This window comes from Oncorhynchus clarkii, chromosome 26 (genome assembly GCF_045791955.1).
Source record: "Oncorhynchus clarkii lewisi isolate Uvic-CL-2024 chromosome 26, UVic_Ocla_1.0, whole genome shotgun sequence".
NCBI lineage: Eukaryota > Metazoa > Chordata > Actinopteri > Salmoniformes > Salmonidae > Oncorhynchus > Oncorhynchus clarkii.
This window is the reverse complement of record NC_092172.1, coordinates 32,272,399-32,300,121: the sequence shown is the minus strand read 5'-3', so window position 1 is coordinate 32,300,121 and position 27,723 is coordinate 32,272,399. Positions and strand designations below refer to the sequence as shown.

Sequence of the window (27,723 nt, the reverse complement as noted above, 5' to 3'; positions counted from 1 at the left end):
TGCGAGTAGGAACGTCATTAAAGAGACATGGAAAACTGTGTAGTAGCCTCACAATATCATTAGCCTGTCCATCCGTTAAATGAACCAGACCTGACTGGATAGACAGCAGCATTTCTGAGTTGGGCAATCTAACACACTGCTGCTGAGTATTGCGCAACTCCAAGCCATCAACATCATCAATATGACAGTCCACTATCATCGCAGTAGTAGCAGAGGAGACAGCAGTACCTTCCTCTGTTTTTGAACTATCTAACTGTGTGATGGGTCGGGTGTGGTATGCTTTCAACATGTTAATGTGACACACACGAGATTGGCGTTTTCTATCAGGAGTTTGAAGCACATAGTCAGTTTCACTTATTTTCTTTTCAATTAAATAAGGACCAGAGAAACGAGCTGACAGTGAAGATCCTGGAACAGGTAATAACACCAGTACTTGGTCACCTGGCTGTAGTGGACGAGAAACAGCCTCTTTATCATAGTGTCTTTTCATGCTCCTCTGTGAGGAAGACAGAGCTTCCTTTGCAAGAGCACAAGCTTGGTGTAGGCGCTCACGAAAGCGACTAACATAGTCCAACACATTCTCATCTCTGGTACACAACTCTTGGGACAAGAACTGTTCTTTAAGGACTTTCATTGGTCCTCTTACTGTGTGACCAAACACTAGTTCAGCCGGGCTGAAACCTAGGGACTCCTGCACAGTTTCACGAGCAGCAAACAAAACTAGAGGAACTCCCTCATCCCAATCTTTCTCAGATTCCAAACAATATTTACGTAGCATAGACTTCAGTGTCTGATGCCATCTTTCAAGCGCACCCTGAGACTCTGGGTGATAGGCGCTTGATACACGGTGCGTAATTGATAAGGATTTCAACACCTGCTTGAAGAGCTTGGATAAGAAATTGGTACCTTGATCGCTTTGTACCACCTTCGGTAACCCGAATGTCGTGAAGAATTTTATTAAGGCTTTACTCACTATCGGAGCTGTAATCCTTCTCAGAGGAATAGCCTCGGGGTATCTTGTAGCCATACACATTATCGTTAACAAAAACTGGTTACCCGATTTTGTCTTCGGTAACGGTCCGACACAATCAACCACCACATGCTCAAATGGTTCACCTATAACAGGTATAGGACACAGAGGAGCGGGAGGAATAACCTGATTTGGTTTTCCTGTTATCTGACAGGTGTGGCATGTCCGACAGAACTGAGCCACATCTTGTTTTAAACCCGGCCAAAAGAAATGTCGAAGGATCCGATCATACGTCTTTGTAATTCCTAAATGACCAGACCACTGGTGATCATGAGCAAGGGATAACACATTTTGTCGAAAGGCTGTAGGAATCACTATTTGGTAAACAGCATTCCAATCTCCACCCGCGTCAACATGGGATTTCCATTTACGCATGAGGAGATTACCATCAATGAAGTAAGCCACATTCTTCTTCTTCACCTCTTCTAACGAGACAACACTAGAAAAACATTTAGCAAGCTTGTTGTCAACCTTTTGGTTAGCAATCAGCTGCTCACGAGTAACTGGTAACTGTATTGCATCAGCAATAAGTTCAACGTTCTTTAATTCTTTCCTGGGCTGTTTGTCAGAGGTGATCAACTTCTCAGAGGTATCACACAATCCATCCTCTTGATCATCCTCTTTGAACAGAACAGTGTTCGACAAATCTATCACGTCACCCTCTTGTAGTGCCTGAGCACGAGTAACAGCACAAGCGGGGAACACATGTGGATAACTCTGTGCCAACTCATTCGAGAGAGAGTGGTCACTTTTATCCAATACTTCCAATACGGGTACTACCTTTCCTCCGGCAATATCGTTACCCATTATAAAGGTCACACCTTTCACTGGCAACTTAGGACGTACCCCCACTCTGAATATTCCACTGATTAACTCAGAGTGTACTTTCACAAAGTGCAACGGCACTGGGACAAAACCCATTTCAATACCCTGCACTAACACACTGGAACCACAGTATGTATCGTCAGATAAGGGCAACACATCAGACAATATAAACGACTGCGCCGCACCAGTATCTCTAAGGATTTTAACCGGACGCTGAGACGTTTCGTCATTCGTTAGGGACACAAACCCATCGGAAATGAATGGTTCATAACTGCGGTCGGGAACTGGGTCTTTCAAACTACAGTTACCCTGAGGCACCTGTTTTGTTGCAGACCTCACAACCGTACGAATTAGACCAACACCTGTTGGCGGCTTGGCACGAAGAGGCATCCCTTGTTTGCGTTTAAGCAGGAAGCAATCATTAATCATATGTCCCACTTTATGACAATAGAAACAGGAACGCTCATTCTTCTGGTGTGCTTGATATACTACTGCGGGCCGACTAGGGCTAAAGGTAGGAAACTCAGTGGTTCTACTCTCAGTTTGAGCCGAAAACACACTCTTGTGCGTCAACACAAACTCGTCTGCCAACACAGACGCTTCTGCCAGGGAGGATACTTTCTGTTCATTTAGGTAAACTACAATGCGTTCGGGTAAGCAATTTTTAAACTCTTCCAACAAGATTAACTCCCGGAGAGAGTTGAAATCAGTTACCTTACTAGCAGCATGCCATTTATCAAACAGATTTCCCTTGTCTCTAGCAAATTCCACATAAGTCTTACTAGAAGACTTTCTATGAGACCTAAATCTCTGTCGGTATGCCTCAGGCACAAGCTCATAGGCACGAAGAACAGTAGCTTTGACCACTTCATAATTCAAACTGTCCTCCAGAGGTAGCGCTGACAAAACCTCTTGGGCTTTACCAGTTAATTTACACTGAAGTAATAGGCACCATACCTCTTCAGGCCACTTCAATGCTACGGCTATACGCTCAAATACACAAAAATAGGAGTCAACCTCCGACTCTCTGAACAAAGGTACTAAGGCTATCTGCCTACTAATGTCAAACGTGTTTGAGGACACAGCAGGTGGGGACGGCTCACAAACAGGCACAGTAGGAACGAAGGCTAGCCTCGCTGTCTCTGCCTCCAGTTCCATCTGGCGCATTTTAAACGTCATCTGCCGCTGTTCTCTTTCTGCCTCAATTTTACACATCATCTGCCGTTGTTCTCGTTCTTTTTCTGCCTCAATTTTACCCATCTCCAAATGCCGCTGTTCTCTTTCTGCCTCAATTTTACACATCTCCAACTGGAGAGTCTCTCGCCTAATTTGGGCTCTCTCTTCCACCTCTAGTTGGAACTGTGTTAAACAGACATCCCTTCTGGCATCACCGTTTGACAGTGGGGAGAGTGGATCAAAATGGGACAATGTGGCTGGTGTTTTAGCCTCACCCTCATTATCAGATACCAATGGGCTTATAGGAGCAGTTACATCCCCTACAGGGTTAGTAGACTCAGGCAGCGGTAACACAAGCACTTGCTCTTCCAACAATACATTTAACACTAGCTGTTTAACCTCCGCCTTAACTACACTCTGCGGAATCGATATTGAGTAATGGTCAGCCAAGGTCATTAAATCAACTCTACGACATTTATCAAAAACCTCCCACGAAGGATTATCCAAAAAGGACTTCAAATCAAAAGTAGCCATCTTACACTACTTCACAAGAGCCAACGAAAATAGCAAACACTAATGCTACTTCAGCTATGACGCTCAACACTGAACTATACCACTACAACAATCTACATGAGCGGCATGGGTGTCAGTAAAGACAGATCCCGGATGAGCCCCCACTTATGTTACGAATCTCTTTTGGCCCGACAGTCTAGGGGGGATGGTAGTGAGACCCGTAACATAACTCATGTAAATTATTATAGTGACAAAGTAAAAGTGAACGAAATAACCACGACAACCGAAATAATACCGTCAAACTCAGGGTTTATTTCTAAACACACGGTAATGGGGGGAAGCAGGAAAAAGGGGCTGAGCTGGACCCAAGGAAAGAAACAATAAGTATTCAAAACTCCCCTAAGCTAGACTAGCCTATTTCAACAACAGCTAACTAACTAACCAAAAATACAGTGGGTGGTCCGCCCAGTTCTAACTAGTGTGTTTTAACAAAGTTTACCTACGGGTAGTGTATGCCCATGGGCGACTTGTCTTGGTTTCCCCTTTTTCCCACCAGCAAACACCATAAACAAAAACAATACTCACAGGAGATGACAAAGTGATTTGGAGGTGCTCAAACAAAAGAAGAGGTTAATTATTACACAAAGAGCGAGATCTACATACATGGCATTTACAAAGAGATTGTGCTACTGAAATCTATCAAGAGCAGAGATCTACCAACATGTCATTACAAAGATTGAGCTCTCCTGAAATCTACAAGAACAGCTATCTACCAACATGGCATTACAAAGATTGAGCTACCGAAATCTATGAAGAACAGAGATCTACCCACATGGCATTACAAAGATTGAGCTACCGAAATCTATGAAGAACAGAGATCTACCCACATGGCATTACAAAGAGATTGAGCTCCTGAACAAACAAATGATGGGGTTTTTAAACCATGGGGAAGGAACTGTGATAGGGTAGGAAACAGGAGGAGGTGTGTCTTCTGATTGATGGGTTGATTGTTGACTGATTGGGGAGTAATGATTTTCACCTGTGAGGGGAGAAGGAGAGAAAAGAAACACACACAGGATACACAGACACAGGATACCTGTATCCGTAACACACACACACACACACACACACACACACACACACACACACACACACACACACACACACACACACACACACGCTCAACTAGACAGGACTGCTGACACACCTAGACAGGACCACTGACACTGTTTCTTATTCATATTTTTTTAAACTGCATTGTTGGTTAGGGGCTCGTAAGTAAGCATTTCACTGTAAGGTCTGTTATTTTTTTAAACTGCATTGTTGGTTAGGGGCTCGTAAGTAAGCATTTCACTGTAAGGTCTGTTATTTTTTTAAACTGCATTGTTGGTTAGGGGTTCGTAAGTGAGCATTTCACTGTAAGGTCTGTTATTTTTTTAAACTGCATTGTTGGTTAGGGGCTCGTAAGTGATCATTTCACTGTAAGGTCTGTTATTTTTTTAAACTGCATTGTTGGTTAGGGGCTCGTAAGTAAGCATTTCACTGTAAGGTCTGTTATTTTTTTAAACTGCATTGTTGGTTAGGGGCTCGTAAGTGAGCATTTCACTGTAAGGTCTGTTATTTTTTTAAACTGCATTGTTGGTTAGGGGCTCGTAAGTAAGCATTTCACTGTAAGGTCTGTTATTTTTTTAAACTGCATTGTTGGTTAGGGGCTCGCAAGTAAGCATTTCACTGTAAGGTCTGTTATTTTTTTAAACTGCATTGTTGGTTAGGGGCTCGTAAGTGAGCATTTCACTGTAAGGTCTGTTATTTTTTTAAACTGCATTGTTGGTTAGGGGCTCGTAAGTGAGCATTTCACTGTAAGGTCTGTTATTTTTTTAAACTGCATTGTTGGTTAGGGGCTCGTAAGTAAGCATTTCACTGTAAGGTCTGTTATTTTTTTAAACTGCATTGTTGGTTAGGGGCTCGTAAGTGAGCATTTCACTGTAAGGTCTGTTATTTTTTTAAACTGCATTGTTGGTTAGGGGCTCGTAAGTAAGCATTTCACTGTAAGGTCTGTAATTTTTTTAAACTGTATTGTTGGTTAGGGGCTCGTAAGTAAGCATTTCACTGTAAGGTCTGTTATTTTTTTAAACTGCATTGTTGGTTAGGGGCTCGTAAGTGAGCATTTCACTGTAAGGTCTGTTATTTTTTTAACCTGCATTGTTGGTTAGGGGCTCGTAAGTAAGCATTTCACTGTAAGGTCTGTTATTTTTTTAAACTGCATTGTTGGTTAGGGGCTCGTAAGTGAGCATTTCACTGTAAGGTCTGTTATTTTTTTAAACTGCATTGTTGGTTAGGGGCTCGTAAGTGAGCATTTCACTGTAAGGTCTGTTATTTTTTTTAACTGCATTGTTGGTTAGGGGCTCGTAAGTGAGCATTTCACTGTAAGGTCTGTTATTTTTTTAAACTGCAGTGTTGGTTAGGGGCTCGTAAGTAAGCATTTCACTGTAAGGTCTGTTATGTTTTTAAACTGCATTGTTGGTTAGGGGCTCGTAAGTAAGCATTTCACTGTAAGGTCTGTTATTTTTTTAAACTGCATTGTTGGTTAGGGGCTCGTAAGTAAGCATTTCACTGTAAGGTCTGTTATTTTTTTAAACTGCATTGTTGGTTAGGGGCTCGTAAGTGAGCATTTCACTGTAAGGTCTGTTATTTTTTTAAACTGCATTGTTGGTTAGGGGCTCGTAAGTGAGCATTTCAATGTAAGGTCTGTTATTTTTTTAAACTGCATTGTTGGTTAGGGGCTCGTAAGTGAGCATTTCACTGTAAGGTCTGTTATTTTTTTAAACTGCATTGTTGGTTAGGGGCTCGTAAGTAAGCATTTCACTGTAAGGTCTGTTATTTTTTTAAACTGCATTGTTGGTTAGGGGCTCGTAAGTAAGCATTTCACTGTAAGGTCTGTTATTTTTTTAAACTGCATTGTTGGTTAGGGGCTCGTAAGTGAGCATTTCACTGTAAGGTCTGTTATTTTTTTAAACTGCATTGTTGGTTAGGGGCTCGTAAGTAAGCATTTCACTGTAAGGTCTGTTATTTTTTTAAACTGCATTGTTGGTTAGGGGCTCGTAAGTAAGCATTTCACTGTAAGGTCTGTTATTTTTTTAAACTGCATTGTTGGTTAGGGGCTCGTAAGTAAGCATTTCACTGTAAGGTCTGTTCTTTTTTTAAACTGCATTGTTGGTTAGGGGCTCGTAAGTGAGCATTTCACTGTAAGGTCTGTTATGTTTTTAAACTGCATTGTTGGTTAGGGGCTCGTAAGTGAGCATTTCACTGTAAGGTCTGTTATGTTTTTAAACTGCATTGTTGGTTAGGGGCTCGTAAGTAAGCATTTCATTGTAAGGTCTGTTGTTTTCGGCCCATGTGACTAATACAATTTGATTTGAAATCAGCCACGGTTTCCAAAACACACAGACACAGAGAGAGAGAGAGAGAGAGAGAGAGAGAGAGAGAGAGAGAGACACACACAGACAGACAGACAGACAGACAGACAGACAGACAGAGAGAAGGGTGGGGAGGGTAACTCCTAGAGACAGAGAGGTCAGTGGTGTCTCTGTGAGGAGATGGAGAGGGAGTGTAATGATCTGTTTCAGTGTGACAGTAGAGGTCATGCTGGTGATGGACTGTTGGCTAGTGAGACAACCAGGCGTTAAACGAAAACCCACATCACATTTGATTCATTCCTTATTGAGTTCATTATTTTTATTATGTCAAGCCTCGGGCGCTGTCTTTGAGATGCAATCAGCAAGGAAGTGGCCAAACATGATTAAGGGGACATAGTTCCTTGTCTCCTCTTACCGACCATTTGTTGTCATTCTTTCTACTTCGGCTTGTAACGTCTAGGAGTGTTCCATGAGATAGCATAAACAACACCCCCTCATTTCAAATGGTTTAGATTCATTTTAATTGACAGACAGCATAACGTCACGATGAAATGGACACCAGCACATCCACGTATGTAATCAACCTACCCGTCATCGTCTGCTCATTAGTAAGTGAATATCAGTCTACTGTATTACTTCCTTTACCATGGACTGACTGTCTGTGTCCCAAATGGAACCATATTCTCTATGTTGTGCACTACTTTTGACCAGGGCCAATATGGCTCTGCTTGTCAAAGGTAGTGCACTATATAGGGAATACGGTGCCATTTAGGACACAACCTCTGACTGATGTTGCTCAGGGAGAATCTGGTAACATAGACAATCACTTACTGTCCTGGGGGAGAAGAGGGGAGGCAGAGGGGAGAGGAGGGGAGGCAGGGGAGAGAGGAGGGGAGAGGATGGTAAGCAGGGGGAGAGGAGGGGGACACAGGGGGGAGAAGAAGGGAGAGGAGGGGGATGCATGGGGAGAAGAAGGGAGAGGAGGGGAGGCAGGGAGAGTGGAGAGGAGGGGAGAGGAGGATAGGCAAGGGGGAGAGGAGGGGGAGGCAGGGGGAGAGGAGGGGAAAGGAGCGAGGGCCAGGGGAGGCAGGGACGGTCTTCACACACACAGCTGTCACCCCCACACCGCTCAATGAATTAAGGATCAACAGTGCTACAGTACAGACTGATGGCGTAAACACAAAGCCGGGCTGTCTCCATCCTCACCGTTCTGGAGGAGTTCTCAGGGGAACTGGAGCCAATAGTGGCAGTGGAGCTCAATGCTGTTGGAGACGACATGTCTGGAACTCCTTCCCTATGTTATCCACTACCTGATTGCATATTGAGGGATTGAGAGATTGACTGATCGACTGTCTGTCTCTCTGTCTGTCCATCTGCCTCTCTGTCCGTCTGTCTGTCTCTCTGTCTGTCCGTCTCTCTGTCTCTCTGTTTGTCTGTCTGTCGGTCTCTCTGTCTGTCCGTCTCTGTCTCTCTGTCTGTCTGTCTATCGGTCTCTCTGTCTGTCCGTCTCTCTGTCTCTCTGTTTGTCCGTCCGTCCGTCTGTCTGTCTGTCTGTCTGTCCGTCTGTCTGTCTGTCTGTCTGTCTGTCCGTCTGTCTGTTCATCTGTATGTCTGTCTCTCTTTCTGTCTGTCAGTTTGTCTCTCTGTCTGTCTGTTTCTGCCTGTCTGTCTCTATATCTATCTGTCTGTCTTTCTGGGAAATAAGGACCACTAAATCAGTGAGGAAGCAGCTTTAAAATGTTGAGATGCTACGCAATATGACACACACACACAGCACCTGCAGTGCTGACTGGGCGTCTGAGGAATAACGGACACTGTAACCAGGGGAAAGTGACAGGCAGGAAGTGATGAGGGATGGATGGCCGCCAGAGAAGAGAGGCTGACACAGAAGAGCTGAGCTCCACATTTAAACCCCAGCTCATTAGAACACACACACACACACACACACACACACACACACACACACACACACACACACACACACACACACACACACACACACACACACACACACACACACACACACACACACACACACACAGCCTTTAGTGAGGCTGCTGTGTATGAATTCACATATGCACGCATGCGCACTCACACACAAAGCATGCATGCACGCACGTACACTCACGTACACACACAGACACGCACGTACACACACAGACACGCTCCTTTGGGAACGCAGACAAACCTCACTATGTAACATGGTATCACAGTGTCAGTAAAGCTGTCTTTCTCTGGCTTTGAGATGTCATTTTTTAACACCGTGATCACACTTTCCTTCTACCTCTCCCTCCATTCTACTGTTTGATCATAATGCTGACTGGGTAGAACTCCAGAATGATTCCTGTTCTATAGTGGCCGGTTCTTGTTTTTTCTATACAACATCTACATAGTGATGTAAAGTACTTAAGTAAAAATACTTTAAAGTACTACTTAAGTTGTTTTTTGGGGTATCTTTACTTTACTATTTTTATTTTTGACAACTTTTACTTTTACTTCACTACATTCCCAATGACAATGATGTCGTTTTAGCTACATACATTTTCCCTGACACCCAAAAGTACTATTACATTTTGTATTCTTAGCAGGACAAAAACATTGTCTAATTCACACACCTATCAAGAGGACCTCCCTTACTGTCTCTGATCTCTGATTCAATAAACACACATGCTTCATTTGTAATGTTGTCAGTGTTGAAGTGTACCCCTGGCTATCCGTAATACAAATCATAAAAAATAAAATGGTGCCATCTGGTTTGCGTAATATTAGGAATTTTAAATGATTATAATTGTACTTTTACTTTTGATACATAAGTATATTTTAGCAATTACATTTACTTTTGATACTTAAGTATATTTACTTTTAGACTTTTAATCAAGTAATATTTCCTGAGTGACTTTCACTTTTACTTGAGTCATTTTCTATCAAGGTATCTTGACTTTTACTCCAGTATGACATTTGGGTACTTTTTCCACCACTGCATCTACAGCTACATTGATTTCTATTCTAGTTTATTCACACTTCAAATCAACATGTCTCTTTTTCGATGTATCCTTCCTCGATTCCTCACATCCTCTCGTCTTGTCTCCTTCTCAAAAGGCATTGGATGAGAAGGTCTGAGGGACTTTCTCCTCCACTACAGTTGAAAAGGAGGCAAGGAGATAGGAAGCAAGGAATTCCAGAAAAATGGACTAAGAAAGACCCCATGCCTTAGCTATTCATTCAAATACATGACTTAAAAAATGTAATGTAAAGCTCACTCATATCCACACAGTGTATTTAGTGCTCAATTACAATCATATAAATCTACTTACCTCTACATTACTGTACTGTAAGTTATTGACTCTACAGGCTATGGGAAAAAACCCTGGTCTAAGTAGTGCACTATAGGAAATAGGTTGCTATTTGGGACAAAGACATAGAGTCATTATAGAGCATGCCGTTAGGTTTTTAATCATTGTTAAGTGCCGTACTGTCAAAAACGTATCACTCTGGTAAAATCCCAGTCCTTGTGAAGACATCATCAGTCTTTTCAGCATTATAACGTCTGATTAATAATTCAGAGTCCGGTTATTGATCTGCTCCTCTGGTCCCCTGCAGTTGACACATGAGGAGGACCGAGGACCGTAGATCAGCAGAGAGAGTCTCCTCTGGTCCGGTCCCTTTGATCTGTTGCTCTGCTGGGTGCTGCACCATGCACACACACACACACACACACACGCTAAAGTACGCATACACACATGCAGGAAGGCACACATGGATATACACACACACACAAATCCTACCCAGGTTCTGATGTCAGCCAGAGGGGCTGGGCCCAGTCAATAGAGAAATCTGATGGAAACAGATGTTAAGATGTCTTTAGAGGACAAGACCATACAGACATACAATAGGATCTGAGCTCAGAAATAGCAGCTTAAGGGTCCTGGGGATGCATTTATAAAAACCTTCATCCATAGCAACAATGTGAATGAAATTGTGTGAAAAATTTCAATTAAATTGTGTAATTTATAAATGCTAATTTGTGAACAACACAACTTTATTCATCGGTGTATCCATTATATAAACCTGATTTTCTCATATTTTAAGAAACTATTGTACACAGAAAAGGTTGTATAAGTCTAAGAACATTTCATAAAGGAGACCCTGGGACAGTTGAACAATGGGATATTCTATTCTGACTAAAGAATCTCCATGAGTAACACCCACTTCGGTCAGTGACACTCTCTACAGAAGAAAAGACTAAAAGACTTCAGATTACAAAACTAATAGTCAACTAATGGTTAACTAGTAGTTAACTAATGGTTAACGAATGATTAACTAATAGTTAACTAATGGCTAACTAATGGTCAACTCATAATTAATGAATGGTTAACTAATGGTTAACTAATGATTAACTAATAGTTAATTAGTGGTTAACTAATGATTAACTAATGTTAACTAATCAATAACTAATTATTAACTAATGGTTAACTAATGGTTATAACCAGAGTTGTATTTATAGTATATGGCTCTGGATAACGCACATATCTTTAAATATATTTATCTTGGGATTGTAAAATAAAGAATATCACACCACCCTGCCCCTTAACTCTCTGACCTGTATACTTGGAAGAGACAAATGACAGTAATTCCCCCATGGAATCACAGTTGATAGGATCCAATTACAAAACAACAGTTGAAAACTATTCTGATTTGACTCTACTGTTTATAGAGAGGGTGTTAATGCTTCAGCCTCTCAGAAACACATACACGCTGTGGACAGCCCACTGACCTTGGCCAGCTGCCGTGTGTGTGTGTGTGTGTGTGTGTGTGTGTGTGTGTGTGTGTGTGTGTCTGTCTGTCTGTCTGTGTCTGTCTGTCTGTCTGTCTGTCTGTCTGGGCATGCAGAAGTGTGTATGTTGGAGGGATTGAGGGATGGTAAGGAGGGGAGGGAGGAGGAAGAAGGGTGGAATAGCTGAGATAATTCATAAAGGAGAGAAGCAGCATGTCTGTCTGGAGGAAAGGGTGTGGCAGACAGGTTGATCTGTGCTCTTACAGTTGTCTGAGGTTAGAACTAGCCCATAACTCATTTGAGGTGATGCAGTTGTACGGTATTGTAGCCTATAGCCAGCCCTGGGTGTTGTTAGTACGCTGCATGAATTTAAATCGGGAGCGAGATGGGGTTATAGCAAAAGATTCTGCTCACAACATACAATGTATATAAAATACTTTAACTGTAATTAACATGAAGTTACAGGCTCCAGTAATAGTAATACCTCACTATTCTTTGCATCGATGCTGGGGTGATCTGCTGATAAAATACAGGAAGAACCGATAGAGATATTCATTGTAATTCCCAAGTAGTAATATAATTTAATATTGTCCCTCTGTAGGATTGCTTTTATTTCCCAGAACTCATTGTTGAAGACTATTTTTACATCAGAGAATAGTCATGTTATAATCCAGTCAAAACAGAGACAGTGTACAATGTCAAAACTGCCTTTCCTACTATGAGACAGAGGCACTTCAAATTGGTCCAAGGAATTGTATTATCTCTCTCTCTCTCTCTCTCTTTCTTACACACACTCACACGTGAACACATACACAAACCCTCTCTCTCTAGCGTTATCTATCTCCTGCCTATGCTTATCTGTTCTCTCTCTCTCTCTCTTTCCCACTCTCTATCTTTCCCATACATCGCTCTCTCTCCCTTTCCCATACTCACTCTCTCTCTCTCCCCCTCTATGCCAAGTGTAAGTGTGGATGTTGTGGCACTGTGAATCTATTTCAGTCTGGGCTGTCCCACCCAGCAGCTGCTGCTTGAGTCACAGCTGAAAGTCCCTTCACACTAGTCCAGCCCACCCCCTCCCTTCAGCATCACACTACCCATGACAGACCATTTCCACTAGTCCAGCTCATCCCCTCCCATCAGCATCACACTACCCACGACAGGCCATTTCCACTAGTCCAGCCCATCCTCTCCCTTCAGCATCACACTACCCACGACAGACCATTTCCACTAGTCCAGCTCATCCCCTCCCATCAGCATCACACTACCCACGACAGACCATTTCCACTAGTCCAGCTCATCCACTCCCTTCAGCATCACACTACCCACGACAGGCCATTTACACTGGTCCAGCCCATTCCTTCCCATTCAGCATCACACTACCCACGACAGGACATTTCCACTAGTCCAGCCCATCCCCTCCCTTCAGCATCACACTACCCATGACAGGCCATTTCCACTAGTCCAGCCCATTCCCTCCTATTCAGCATCACACTACCAACGACAGACCATTTCCACTAGTCCAGCTCATCCCCTCCAATCAGCATCACACTACCCACGACAAACCATTTCCACTAGTCCAGCTCATCCCCTCCAATCAGCATCACTCTACCCACGACAGGCCATTTCCACTAGTCCAGCCCATCCCCTCCAATCAGCATCACTCTACCTACAACAGGCCATTTCCACTAGTCCAGCCCATCCCCTCCCATCAGCATCACACTACCCACGACAGACCATTTCCACTGGTCCAGCCCATCCCATCCCCTCCCATCAGCATCACTCTACCCACGACAGACCATTTCCACTGGTCCAGCCCATCCCCTCCCATCAGCATCACTCTACCCACGACAGACCATTTCCACTGGTCCAGCCCATCCCTTCCCATTCAGCATCACACTACCCACGACAGGCCATTTCCACTAGTCCAGCTCATCCCCTCCCATCAGCATCACTCTACCCACGACAGGCCATTTCCACTAGTCCAGCTCATCCCCTCCCATCAGCATCACTCTACCCACGACAGGCCATTTCCACTAGTCCAGCTCATCCCCTCCCATCAGCATCACTCTACCCACGACAGACCATTTCCACTGTATTTATTAAAAGAGGTCCTATAGAGTCTTACATCTCTAACAATGTTATGATGACTATAGCTCTACAAACACTCCAGGAAAAGGAGTCCGGACTATTAGGTTATTGAGGTGATCATTATGTTTTTATTGAATATTATGTATTACTTATTTGTATTTTATCCAACACAATGGTAGAATACAATATGTGTATCATTTAGATGATTATATATGAGCCAATCGCAGTGCAGGCTTTTCTCCTCCCCCAACCTAGACCCAACCATCCAGTTCAACAGAGTGGTGTGGGTAGGGTCGCTGCAATAACCAATAAGATGGTAATCAAGACACCATGTTGCTGGGATGGGAAATTTAATGATGACCAGAGCCACCTGGGACTGGGAGCATTCATCAAATCAAATCAAATCAAATGTATTTATATAGCCCTTCGTACATCAGCTGATATCTCAAAGTGCTGTACAGAAACCCAGCCTAAAACCCCAAACAGCAAGCAATGCAGGTGTAGAAGCACGGTGGCTAGGAAAAACTCCCTAGAAAGGCCAAAACCTAGGAAGAAACCTAGAGAGGAACCAGGCTATGTGGGGTGGCCAGTCCTCTTCTGGCTGTGCCGGGTGGAGGTTATAACAGAACATGGCCAAGATGTTCAAATGTTCATAAATGACCAGCATGGTCGAATAATAATAAGGCAGAACAGGCTGATTGGATGTTTGGAAATAAACAGGGTCAGGGCTCAGGGTAGATTGGATGTTTGGATATAAACAGGCTCAGGGCAGATTGGATGTTTGGATATAAACAGGGTCAGTGCTTAGGGTAGATTGGATGTTTGGATATAAACAGGGTCAGGGCTCCGGGTAGATTGGATGTTTGGATATAAACAGGCTCGGGGGAGATTGGATGTTTGGATATAAACAGGGTCAGTGCTCAGGGTAGATTGGATGTTTGGATATAAACAGGGTCAGTGCTCAGGATAGATTGGATGTTTGGAAATAAACAGGGTCAGTGCTCAGGGTAGATTGGATGTTTGGATATAAACAGGGTCAGGGCTCAGGGTAGATTGGATGTTTGGATATAAACAGGGTCAGGGCTCAGGGTAGATTGGATGTTTGGATATAAACAGGGTCAGGGCTCAGGGTAGATTGGATGTTTGGATATAAACAGGCTCAGGGCAGATTGGATGTTTGGATATAAACAGGGTCAGTGCTCAGGGTAGATTGGATGTTTGGATATAAACAGGTTCAGGGCTCAGGGTAGATTGGATGTTTGGATATAAACAGGGTCAGGGCTCTGGGTAGATTGGATGTTTGGATATAACAGGGCCAGGGCTCAGGGTAGATTGGGAGATATTTTGAGGCTTGATGACCAATCTTGTTTTCAGGTCCTTCAGTAGTTGTGTGTACCCACTCCAGCAGCTGATGCATACCAGCCATTTAGGGGTAATGAGAATGGTTGTGTTCTAAATCACACCCTATTCATTATATAGTACACTACTTTAGACCTGGTCAAGGTAGTGCACTGGTCAAAAGTAGTCCACTACATAGCTTGGGAATAGGATGCGATTTGGGACGCATCCAAAGATTGTTAATCTGACAGGGAGTTGGAGAGCTGGTTTGTGACATTTGCTCACTTGCATGCACTCACTTACCCACAGACAGACACATACAGACACACACACACAACACTTATTACTGAGCCTATGGACTAATGCTAAATCCCCATCAGAAAGGGAATTGGCTGCCAACAGCACATCTTAGCAGATACGGTCTTCAGTACAGTAGCACACATACAGTCGGGCTGATGGAGGGAAACTAAAACACAGATATGAATACAGCAGATCAGACCCTTTGACTGGATCTGAAATGGGTGTCTCTGTTTCTTAGTATTTTTGCTACTTGGAATTGTCATCTTTGAAAAGCACCCTTAGAGGCAGATTATGAATGGTTCTCGATGGCGGTTCACTAACCTATAATTTAATATTTGATTGCCTCCCCTTTAGATCTTGGACCTGTGTTTGTTTCAGTGTGTTATAAAATGAGAGCCAGTACCACTAATGAGTTCCAGACTGTCATGTCCAAGACAAAACAAGAACGTGATGTTTAGTATATGGAAAGGAGGGACCCCTTAACAGAAGTGGGTACTAAAAATGTGCCCGGGTCTGAGCTAATCTCTGATGGCCAGATTCTGACTAAATGACTCTAGGTTTTAGTTCTGGGTTAACCAAGATTAGGCCCGGGCACACTGGGGCGTAGAGATATATAATAATATCCATTTAATTACATGCTCTGATCGAGCCCTAGATACGAGACAGATAAGAATGTATTTCTGAAAATACTGGCTAGTCAATGGCCACACTCCTCTCTCTGCCAGTGAAAAGGGTTAAATGTCTGCTGGGGCACTGAGCTTGTCCCTGACCATCGGCCGAACACCGGCTCGGTTGTGTCAATGTTTTACCATACCGTACAGCCTTCTATCGACAAGTTCAATATTCTCTCACATTGGTGCCCCTCCCACTCACTCACTCGCCCACAGCCCCACGCACACTCAAATGACACTACGAGATTTCTCACTCCCCGTTCGCTACCCTTCGTGCCGCGCTCTCTCCCCAGCATCACAGAAGGTAGGTGTTAGTGGAATATGTATTTTACCTCCATAGCCTATTTGTGTCATGTCATATTTCCGATGTTCTATACCTCGCGGGACTGCATGGTTCCTTCCTAAAAAAAAAAGGAATTAGCCTACTGGACAGTAATGGTAGGCTAGTATATTCTGCATTGATTTGGATTGCGTGTCAGTGAAGATGCCTTGTGTTCTCTATTTGTACGGTCAAAATGAAATACAACATAATTATATTTTGTAGGTTATTGTAGTAGTCTAAATTTGAAAAAGCAATCGCAACTCTGGCCCTGCGTATAGAGACCGTGGAGGAATCCCGAATCCGATTGCATAGGAAAGGAAGGATTAACACATTTGGGTATTTGCCCGTTTGTTAATATTACACCCGGTTTTAAGAGCTAAAGGCCTGTATGAAAAACACAGACTAGGATGAAGCAGCTCTGTATGGAAATGTGAATGATAGCCTATTTCACATAACAGGTAGATTTTAAAAGGGATAAAACGATGGCGATGTAGTTTAGGCTATGTGAAATATACCGATTTTGAAAAGCACAAAAATAGGCATATTCACCACCCTTATTAGACACGAGCACTACAATATGTCGAAGATGTTGGTCCACAGCATGATTAACGAAGTGTCAAGATATGGCGCTGTCTTGCGGGTAATTCGGACGAGAAGAATTGGGTGACCCAAATGTCGATGCGATTTATCCAACCGTCTATAAACAGCGTATCTGCCGACCTGTAGGCCCAGGCAGCAGCGGAGTTTCATAACCAAAATAAAAACCGAATGGTCTATGAATCACAAACCGAAGTAACCCACTGTGCATCAAAATGCAGTGTAGATGCTTCTTGACATGCTGCCGTTCCTTTCATTCCACAGAAAGAATGTTACGTCAACACAGCAACATATTTGTAGGTCTACACTACACGACAAGGCTACATGAATATATATGTCTTTGAGTAGGACAGGGCGCTTTGAATGACACTCAAATGCAACAATCACAGTGAAAACAAGGATGTGCATGGCTGAAATGGTTTCATTCTAGGTCTGGTACTGTAGTTATAGAGCCTGGATAATACTTTAGTATATACTAAGAATCATATCATTGTTATTATTGGAATTTAGACTGCATATCATATTCTGAATAGGCTTCTGAAACCAGAAGAAACCAATAGTGAAAATGTCTATTTCCTAAAGGCAGAGACACACCTGAGGATCGATCATACATCGTAGAGTCCATGTAGTCATATTAAATACAATGAGCAGGCCTAGTTTATTGCAGACATTTACTCATTAAACGTTTTCTTGCTTTTAGTGGAATGACCTTTTTTGGACATACATGGTTCATATCAGTTATGGGTTCTTTCTCTCCTTAATAGAACCATCATCTCAGGCCTATCTCAGTGTCCAATAAGCAGATACCATGACAGAGAACATAGGTGTAGGATCTTAATTTGATCACTCTTTTTTTCACTGACAATTTTCCTGCAGATGAACTTCATGATTTACATAAATTCACTGAAAACCTGCACTTACACATAGTATTGCACTTTTCATGTAGCCTAATTTTGGCCAGCTAATAGCCTAACCACCGATCAAACAATGTTATGGACTAAACATTAAAATCCTGTTGCAGAAGTTTTATTTTGCTGATACAATACTGGTCAAATTAAGATCCAACATCTGTAGGTGTGTCCCATTTGGAGCCCTATATGAAAGCTATTAACTCTTGAGTATGCCACACCTGTGACACTGGGTCAGTGTTTCCTAGTCTACATCCCAAATGGCACCATATTCCCTAGTGCTTCATCAAAAGAAGTGTACTACATAGGGAATAGGGTGCCATTTGCCACACAGCCATACTTTCAGTTCCAAAACCAAGATCTTTAAGGAGGGGCAAGATGTGCTAACTGGTTTTATATGTCTCATATTCAGAAACTTTGCAGCCTATCAACAGTTTTATTCTCTCTGAGCTATCCCACTAAGTGTCTTTCATGATATAAATGTCTGGTAAGTGCACTCTGACAAGAAAAATCATTGTAAACAATATTGTAATCGCCAGCACAGCTGATCTCAATTGCTTGCTTCCAACATTTCCTGCTCCCTAAAAGCTGAGCTTTACATTTTCACCCTCTACAGGGAATTATCTTTTAAATTATCAATAAAAAAAACCTGGTGATTGAGCAGACTCAAAGGTGATTTAAATGTACAACTAAAAAAAAGTATTTTCTCATTTAAGACAGCATTTATACTGTGGCAATATCATCATACAGGTTATATCAATATCATCATACAGGTTATATCAATATATCATACAGGTTATATCAATATATCATACAGGTTATATCAATATCATCATACAGGTTATATCAATATATCATATAGGTTATATCAATATATCATACAGGTTATATCGATATATCATACAGGTTATGTCAATATCATCATACAGGTTATATCAATATATCATACAGGTTATATCAATATCATCATACAGGTTATATCAATATATCATACAGGTTATATCAATATCATCATACAGGTTATATAAATATATCATACAGGTTATATCAATATCATCATACAGGTTATATCAATATCATACAGGTTATATCAATATCATCATACAGGTTATATCAATATATCATACAGGTTATATCAATATAGTCATACAGGTTATATCAATATCATCATACAGGTTATATCAATATATCATACAGGTTATATCAATATATCATACAGGTTATATCAATATCATCATACAGGTTATATCAATATATCATACAGGTTATATCAATATATCATACAGGTTATGTCAATATCATCATACAGGTTATATCAATATATCATACAGGTTATGTCAATATATCATACAGGTTATATCAATATATCATACAGGTTATATGCTGGGCATTCATGAGGATGAGTCCGTTTCTGCTGTAACGTGAACTCTACAACGTTGCTCTTTGCTGAAACAAGCAAGTTATTGTAGAAAACAAGTCTTCGGCTGCCTAGGCGATGCCCCCCTCCCTGACGCAGCAGCACATGCAGTCACGAGCAGAGAAGAGGAGAAAATGTGCATGTTTTTGTTGTTGTTGCTATTCGAATGGTTATTACAGTGACCGGATCATTTGGGGAAAAGGAGATACCTAGTAGTTGTACAACTGAATGCATTCAACTGAAATGTGTCTTCCACATTTAACCCAGCCATTCTGGGGAGCTTCCTTAATCAACGTCCATGTCATCAGTGCCCAGGGAACAGTTGTTGTTGGGGGTTAACTTGCCTTCACTGACCAATTAGTTGACTCAAGTGTGTGAGTGCTGGGGGGAGTACACTCCTTTGTTTACACTTGCAGTCCGTCATTGCTTTGCGTCCTAGTATGTGATTTCCCTGATAGTAGTCTCCCCGAGCTGTGTGTCCCCTATAGGTTCTCCTGAGCCAGCTAGTTATATGACAGGGTGATGGAGCAGGGGTCTAATTGATTAAGCAGAGAACAGGAGAGAATTATCAGGTACTCTGAATTATCCTGCTCCATACTGCCACTAAGAGGTAGCCACACCTCTGGTAGTGTGACACTTAGTAGGGGGTAAACCCAATGACTGTATGGATCCACCCCCTCATTCTTTACCCCCATTCCTCTCCCATCAACCCCATATGGGCAGTGATGGACCCCTCGGGTCATATCAAGGGAATGCCGTTCATCAATGCTGCTAGTGTTATGATATAATATGTGACTGGAATATTAAGTATTTGAAAGGCATACCCACACACTGATATAGGGAATGTTAACGGGAATTTCACCTAATGTCCAGGGAATGTTTTTGGTTTGCTAGGTATGCTGCCAAAAAGTGTCATTTTCTTTTTGATTTAGTGAGCAATGGCAATGTTTTGATCTATGCCTGGTTTTCAGAGTATTGTATTCATTCAGCAAATATTGTCATTGTCATTGTCATTGTCATCTGTACCATTTATTCAGAGTTATGTAAATCCTTCTCTGGAATGGCCGCAAGCAACGTTTCTCACCCACTCAACATGGCATGCAATGTGTGGTGAAGCAGGGTTCTAGGAGAATCCTGCCCACGGAGTCAGAGAACATTACATACAATACATTGGACATGGCCTAGTGTTGCCACTGCAGTTCACACACACACACACACACACACACACACACACACACACACACACACACACACACACACACACACACACACACACACACACACACACACACACAAACTCACAAATGTAGACATACACACAAATGTATATACCCTGAGCATACCAAATATTAGGAACACCTTCCTAATTGAATTGCATGCCCCTTTTGCCCTCAGAACAGCATGGACTCTACAAGGTGTCCGAAGCATTCCACAGGGATGCAGGCCCATGTTGACTCCAATGCTTCCCACAGTTGTGTCAATTTGGCTGGATGTCCTTTGGGTGGTGGACCATTCTTGATGCACATGGGAAATTGTTGAGCATGAAAAACCCAGCAGCGTTGCAGTTCTTGACACAAAACGTTGTGCCTGGCACCTTTCGTCTTGCCCATTCACCCTCTGAATGCACACTATAGACAATCCATGTCTCAATTGTCTCAAGGCTTAAAAATACTTCTTTATCCTGTCTCCTCCCCTTCATCTACACTGGTTGGAGTGGATTTCACAAGTGACATCAATAAGGGATCATAGCTTTGACCTGGATTCACCTGGTCAGTCTATGTCATAGAAAGAGCAGATGTTCTTAATGTTTTGTATACTCAGTGTACAAATGCACACACAAATCCTCTTGCCTTTGCTGCCAGGCCAAATGCTCACAGTTGACATCGCTCAGGTGGCATAAGAGCACATCAAGAGTTGCTGGACTCAACTCAGCGATGAGTGGACAGAAAAAATGCATCTCTGCCAGCTAGCCAGGCATCTTGTTATTGTTGTGCATTCCAAAAGGCCCTATTCCCTATATAGTGCACTACTTTAGACCAGAGCGCTATGCACCCTGTTCAATAGAGGTGCACTATAAAGAGAATAGAGTGTAATTTGAGATGCAGCCTGAAGCTCACCCATCACCCATCAGTCAGAGGCTGAGCTATCTCTCTCTCTCTCTCTCTCTCTCTCTCTCTCTCTCTCTCTCTCTCTCTCTCTCTCTGTATCTCTTTCTCTCTCTCTCTCTCTTACTCTCTCTCTCTCTCTCTCTCTGTCTCTCTCTGTCTCTCTGTCTCTCTCTCTCTCTCTCTCTCTCTCTGTGTCTCTCTGTCTCTCTCTCTCTTTTATCCCTTGACGGGCTGTTGCTGACTCCCCCACCCACCTTCCCATCACCCATCAGCCATCACCCATCAGCCATCAGTCAGAGGCTGAGCTATCTCTCTCTCTCTCTCTCTCTCTCTCTCTCTCTCTCTCTCTCTCTCTCTCTCTCTCTCTCTCTTATCCCTTGACGCCTTGTGGAGGGCCGTTGCTGACTCCCCCACCTGCCTTCCCATCACCCACTCACTCTTAGACATCTCACTTGTGTTTATCAAGTGGTGAGTCCAAGGCTTTGGCTGGATTTTATTGCTCTTTTAAAAAGAGAAGGGCATGAGATGGAGCCAGCAAAACGTTGTTTTGGTAACACATCCTTTTTATGTCCATCAGCATGGCAGCGAAGACACAAAATGGCTTCCTGCCTGGCCTGTAATTTACTGGATGAATTAGGGCAATAATTAGCTAGAATGAGATTGATCATTTGCAGCTTTTATGAAAGGAATGTTATGGAAGTCTGACTGTGTAGAGTTCTTTCAGAATGATTGCATTGCTACTCAACCAATAGAAGACAGCTCAAATATAAACCTCTATCACCAACAAGGATATATGTCTGTGTTTTTAAGCATTTGTATACAATACTTAATTGCTAAATATTATTTCAGCTTTTGTCACAGTAGAAAATGACACAATCTTTGCATGAATTATTTAGTAATAGAGCCCAGTGTCTTTCACATAAAGGTATGTCTCCTTCACACTTTGACTCAGCAAAATAGCCTAAACTGCTTCCTTGGCTATATTCTATTATGTTTAGTCATCAAACAACTCTGGCAAACAACACACTGTCACATCAGAAAAGCCTTACACGTGGCCTAGTACAGTCACCCTGTGCTCACCCTGTCACGTTCTGACCTTAGTTCTGTTGTTATATCTTTTTTTTAGTATGGTCAGGGCGTGAGTTGGGTGGGTTGTCTATGTTAGTTTTTCTATAATTTGGGATTTCTGTGTTCGGCCTAGTATGGTTCTCAATCAGAGGCAGCTGTCAATCGTTGTCCCTGATTGAGAATCATACTTAGGTAGCCTGGTTTCACTTTTGAGTTGTGGGTGTTTATTGTCAGTGTTTGTGCCACACGGGACTGTTTTGTTTGTGTCGTTTATTCACGTTTGTTGTTTTGTATTTCAGTGTTGATTTTGATGAAACATTATGGACTCTCACCACGCTGCGCATTGGTCCTCCGATCCTTCTCGCTACTCCTCCTCAGAAGAGGAGGGTGAGATCCATTACACACCCTCCAGTTCCTGAAAATAAAATAAATATCTGCTCACTATTTGGCTCATTTCAGGAATAGAGTACCTTTTGGGCAGAGTAATTTTATAAAATAACTCTTTATTTCACCTAATTTTAACATTCTGTCATAAAGAGCACATGTTCAACTTCATAAAAACATTTCCATCTCAAGAGGTTAAATGAAGAAAATGGCGATAAAAAGTGACTATGAAAGTGATAGGGTTGAACGTAACAATGTTGACTTTAATCAGCCATAACTTCCCTTGTGATGCGACGTAAAGAATGTTGCAAATGCCGCTGTCTATGGTTCTGAAAGTGAGAGGAGCAATATCTAATGAGGGGCATTTTGTTATTTACAACAAAAGTACTCATGTTATGATTGGGGAATAAACTAATGCAGAAACCTTAAGCTGCCCTCGAAAAGCAATTTATCTGGATCCCACAAATGATGATAATCATTTTTTATGGACTTCAGATGCGCAGATAATGCAGTTTTGAGGGATTAAATGTTTACCTACTAGAAAGCCAGCTATTGCTCTTTGGGGATGGATTAGGAAGAGCTTGGCACTGAGCTTTACATCTCTGGATATACAGCAGTATGGCTGTGTCTTTCAATCAGAAAAAAATATTGAATCTCCAACCCACTAATCTGGCCAACCCAGAACTAAAATCTTGCGCCAGCTACACGATTTAGTTCTGGGGGGGTGACATATTACAAAATATACTAGAACAAGCAGCAGAAGCAGGGCCTTAGCACCCCCCCCCCCCCCCCCCTCTCTCTGCATGTTTCTGGAAAGTCTATGGGCCAAATGTTCCCTTCCCTTCTGAAATTCAAAATTGTGATTTGTCCAAATGATCAGTGACGAAAATCCAGCGGAACAATGTTCCTCGTTAGTTGTTGCATCGCACAATCTGTTGAGAGCCGCTAAAATATGCTACGTGTGTCTGTCCACGAGAGATTAACAACCCAAAAACATCCAAAATGAATACTGGCAGTGGCATAAGTAGGCTATGGTAGATATGCAGGTAACTTCCAAAATAAAGTAAACACTTGAGTAAATGAGGGATGCAAAGTATATTGAAAGCAGGTGCTTCGATACAGGTGTGGTTCCTGAGTTAATTAAGCAATTTAAACATCCCATGTGTCAAGTAAGAAAATGCCCAGTTGATCGTTATTTTGGCTACCATGGCTAGAAAAGACATCTAAGTGACTTTAAAAGAGGTGTCTCAAAGAAGCATAGAGGGTTTAAAGGGTGTGTGTGTGTGTGTGTGTGTGTGTGTGTGTGTGTGTGTGTGTGTGTGTGTGTGTGTGTGTGTGTGTGTGTGTGTGTGTGTGTGTGTGTGTGTGTGTGTGTGTGTGTGTGTGTGTGTGTGTGTGTGTGTGTGTGTGTGTGAGTGTGTGTCTCAGTCACCAGATCTCAACCCAATTAAACACTTATGGGAGATTCTGGATCAGTGCCTGAGACAGCGTTTTACATCACCAACAACAAAACACCAAAATGAAGGAATTTCTTGTGGAAGAATAGGTTCGTATCCTTCCAATAGAGTTCCAGACACTTGTAGAATCTATGCCAAGGCTCACTGAAGCTGTTCTGTTGGCTCGTTGTGGCCCAACGCCCTATTAAGACACTATGTTGGTGTTTCCTTTATTCTGGCAGTTACCTGTATTTTAGGTTGTATAAGACCTTAGCTATATATCATTGTTACACTGTCCATATCATGTGTCATGATGTCACAACACAGTGAGCGGAGGAATAGAATCATGCATATACAGTTAATCAAAACACCCTCAGTGTGTTTACTATACAGTGTTAGAGTAGGGTGTTAGCTGGACAATAGGATCAGCTCTGAGCCTGACACCATTCTAATTAGACCCTCAGTACATCCCAAATGGCCCCCTATTCCATACATAGTGCACTACTTGTGACCAGAGCTCTATGGCCCATGTTAAAAGTAGTGCACTATATAGGGGATATGGTGCAATTTGGACACAGACATGTTTTTCCAGAGCCATAAGAGGCTTCGGCCTATAGAATGGACCCACTACAACCCACCCCATATTTACATATCATTTATTTAACAGATGCTCTCTTCCAGGGTGAGTTATCAAGCTACGGAAGGATGAAAGCATCTGCTAAACATAGTCAAGAGTTCCAACTGAGTAATAAAAGCATGAAAGTATTCACCTGTAGAACAAATACTGTTGTACTGCATCTAACGGTTGTACTCCTTGCTTTACTATGATGCTCTGGGTGAAAGTTACCCACATGGACTATGATCTATCTATGATCAACTTACTTTTCCACAATCCCAACCTTAACCATTAGATGGGACAATTGAAAGCTGACCACAGATCAGCATACAGATGTAGGATCTTCATTTGATCACTCTTTTTTTGTTGAGAAGTTTCCTTGCAAACTTGTAGTGTATTTTAATTTAAAGTTCTAAAGTTTGTTATTTCCACTTTAAAATTCAGACTTGATATAGCCCAAAGAAAAATGTATCAACCCTTACAAAAATGTGCATTATTTATAATCCACATATTAATTCAAATTTCCTGTTGCTGCAGGATTATTTCCCTGCTGTGGCAAACTAGCTGAAATGAAGATCCTACATCTGTATAAGGGTTACTTCATCCTACCCCTTTATTAATATCAGACCGAATATCTGAGCCTGAAGAATGTGTTTGATGGGCTGTGTGAGTCTGTATGCTCCCTTCCTCCCTTCATTGAAGTAATCATGTATTAAACATGGTTTTACAGGTGAACGCAAGGGCTTCACCACAGATTTCACCTGTCCAGTCCTTTCTAGTCAGTGGTTATGTCAAAGAAGGGAGGAAGGAAGGATACACTTTCAAATAATGTGGCTGTCTCTGCAGGCTGGTGTGGGGGGCGAGACCTGGGTTCGAATTCTATTTGATATCTTTTGCTCTAGCCTGCCTAAGGTGCCAGATGGGCAGGTATATCAGTTCTGGGACTATTCTATTGGTCCATTAAGCCAGACAAGGTCAAAGAAGCACAGATAACGTATCTAAAATTATTTGAAATAGAATCTGAACCCAGGTCTGATGTGGGCTCACAGGCCCATTTTCCATGAAGAGGAAGAGGCTTAGCTGGAGATAGTCCTTGGACTTGATAATTATTGGGTTGGAAATGTTAATTAGTCTTTTGGACTAATCAGAGCACGACATCTTTCAGTAGCCCTTCACACCCGTATACAGGTTCAAAATGGCAGATTTGGAACATAGTGGCTGTACAGAGCTCAGGCTCTGCCCTTCACACCCGTATGCAGGTTCAAAATGGCAGATTTGGAACATAGTGGCTGTACAGAGCTCAGGCTCTGCCCTTCACACCCGTATACAGGTTCAAAATGGCAGATTTGGAACATAGTGGCTGTACAGAGCTCAGGCTCTGCCCTTCACACCCGTATGCAGGTTCAAAATGGCAGATTTGGAACATAGTGGCTGTACAGAGCTCAGGCTCTGCGCTTCACACCCGTATGCAGGTTCAAAATGGCAGATTTGGAACATAGTGGCTGTACAGAGCTCAGGCTCTGCGCTTCACAGCTCTGTATGTGTTTTGACTGACTGCTGTTCTGAACTTGAGCAACGCACCTCCCGCTAATTGGGCAACTTTTTATTGTCTGTGTGAGGGTAAATGCTGTAAATGAAGAGGACTCGATGTATTTTGAAAGATGAGACGTTGAGGATTATAATAAATACCGCTTTGATGTCATACAGTCCAAATGTGCACTTCACATTTCTGAATAAAAAAACAAATGTCATATACAGTGTCAACGTTTATAATCACTATGTTTGATGTTCAGTTACAAGATGACATGGCATCATACCCTGGGTTGTTCTGAACAGAACGAACCAATGTTTGTTTATTGTGAGAGAAAAATTGCAGCACCTGAATGCACTCATGACATGACTCATTTCTATGTGCACCAAAATTACCATCTGTTTCTCTGAATTTAGTATTTTCTGATTTCGTTATCAACAAAATTCTGCAAAAAGTACAGAAAAGGTAAAATGCCCATAAAATCATGTTTGGATCAATGTTTGGATTCAGTCTCGTGTCAGGCGAACTGTTGTGTACTCACCTTTGGTCTAATCATTTCCCCATAATCTCCAAACTGTTCCCTTTCAATTGCTACCATGGTTATGCATTTGCTTTTCATATTTCTTCTGTAAGAAACATTTCAATTTATTCCTATCCATATAGGTCAATTCACAGGAGTGTAAAAGGTTAACATCAGTATGATGTTATTATGATTTTAAGCAGGTCCTTGTTTTTTTGCATTATATAAGTGTTCTCCTCAGTAAGCATATTTTTTTGTCTCTCAGATGTTTTGGCAATCAGCATATCAAGTAGATCCAGCTGGGGGTGGAAGTTGAATGTTAATGTTTGAATATTCAGACAGTCAGCTCAGCCTCAGTACCTGTTGAATCTCAGTCGGAGGCACTTCTAACACAAAGGAAAGAAGAGGGAGACAGTGGTCGTCTCGCCTATTACACTCCCATGTTTGTTACAGCAGCTGAATTCGTTACAGCCAACAGCGCCATTGTCAGGCTTCTCTGCCTCCCCTGCAGCCAAGCCGAGAGAAAATGGAAACCGGCATTTGAAAGGATATAGAACTGGGGCTGTTGCGGTGGCCGTATTACCGCCACACCGGCAGTCATGAGTCATGACCGCAGAAAAATTCCACGTGACTGTTGAGTCACGGTAATTTCCTCTTATGCATTCTGGACATGCGTTGGTAGCAC

General features: G+C 42.3%; 1 protein-coding gene across 2 annotated transcripts in view; it reads left to right on the top strand.

Annotated features, from left to right (window-relative positions):
• LOC139384416 (microtubule-associated protein 1Aa) overlaps positions 1-27,723 on the top strand; it is a 78,642-nt gene that overhangs the window by 29,314 nt on the left and 21,605 nt on the right. The window contains exon 1 of one of the 2 annotated variants that reach the window (XM_071129178.1): positions 16,405-16,435. The exons of the other annotated variant lie outside the window; for it this stretch is intronic. The gene's annotated coding sequence lies outside the window, so the exon portion shown is untranslated. Of the gene's footprint in view, positions 1-16,404; positions 16,436-27,723 lie in introns of those variants that run through there. 2 annotated transcript variants of the gene reach the window in all.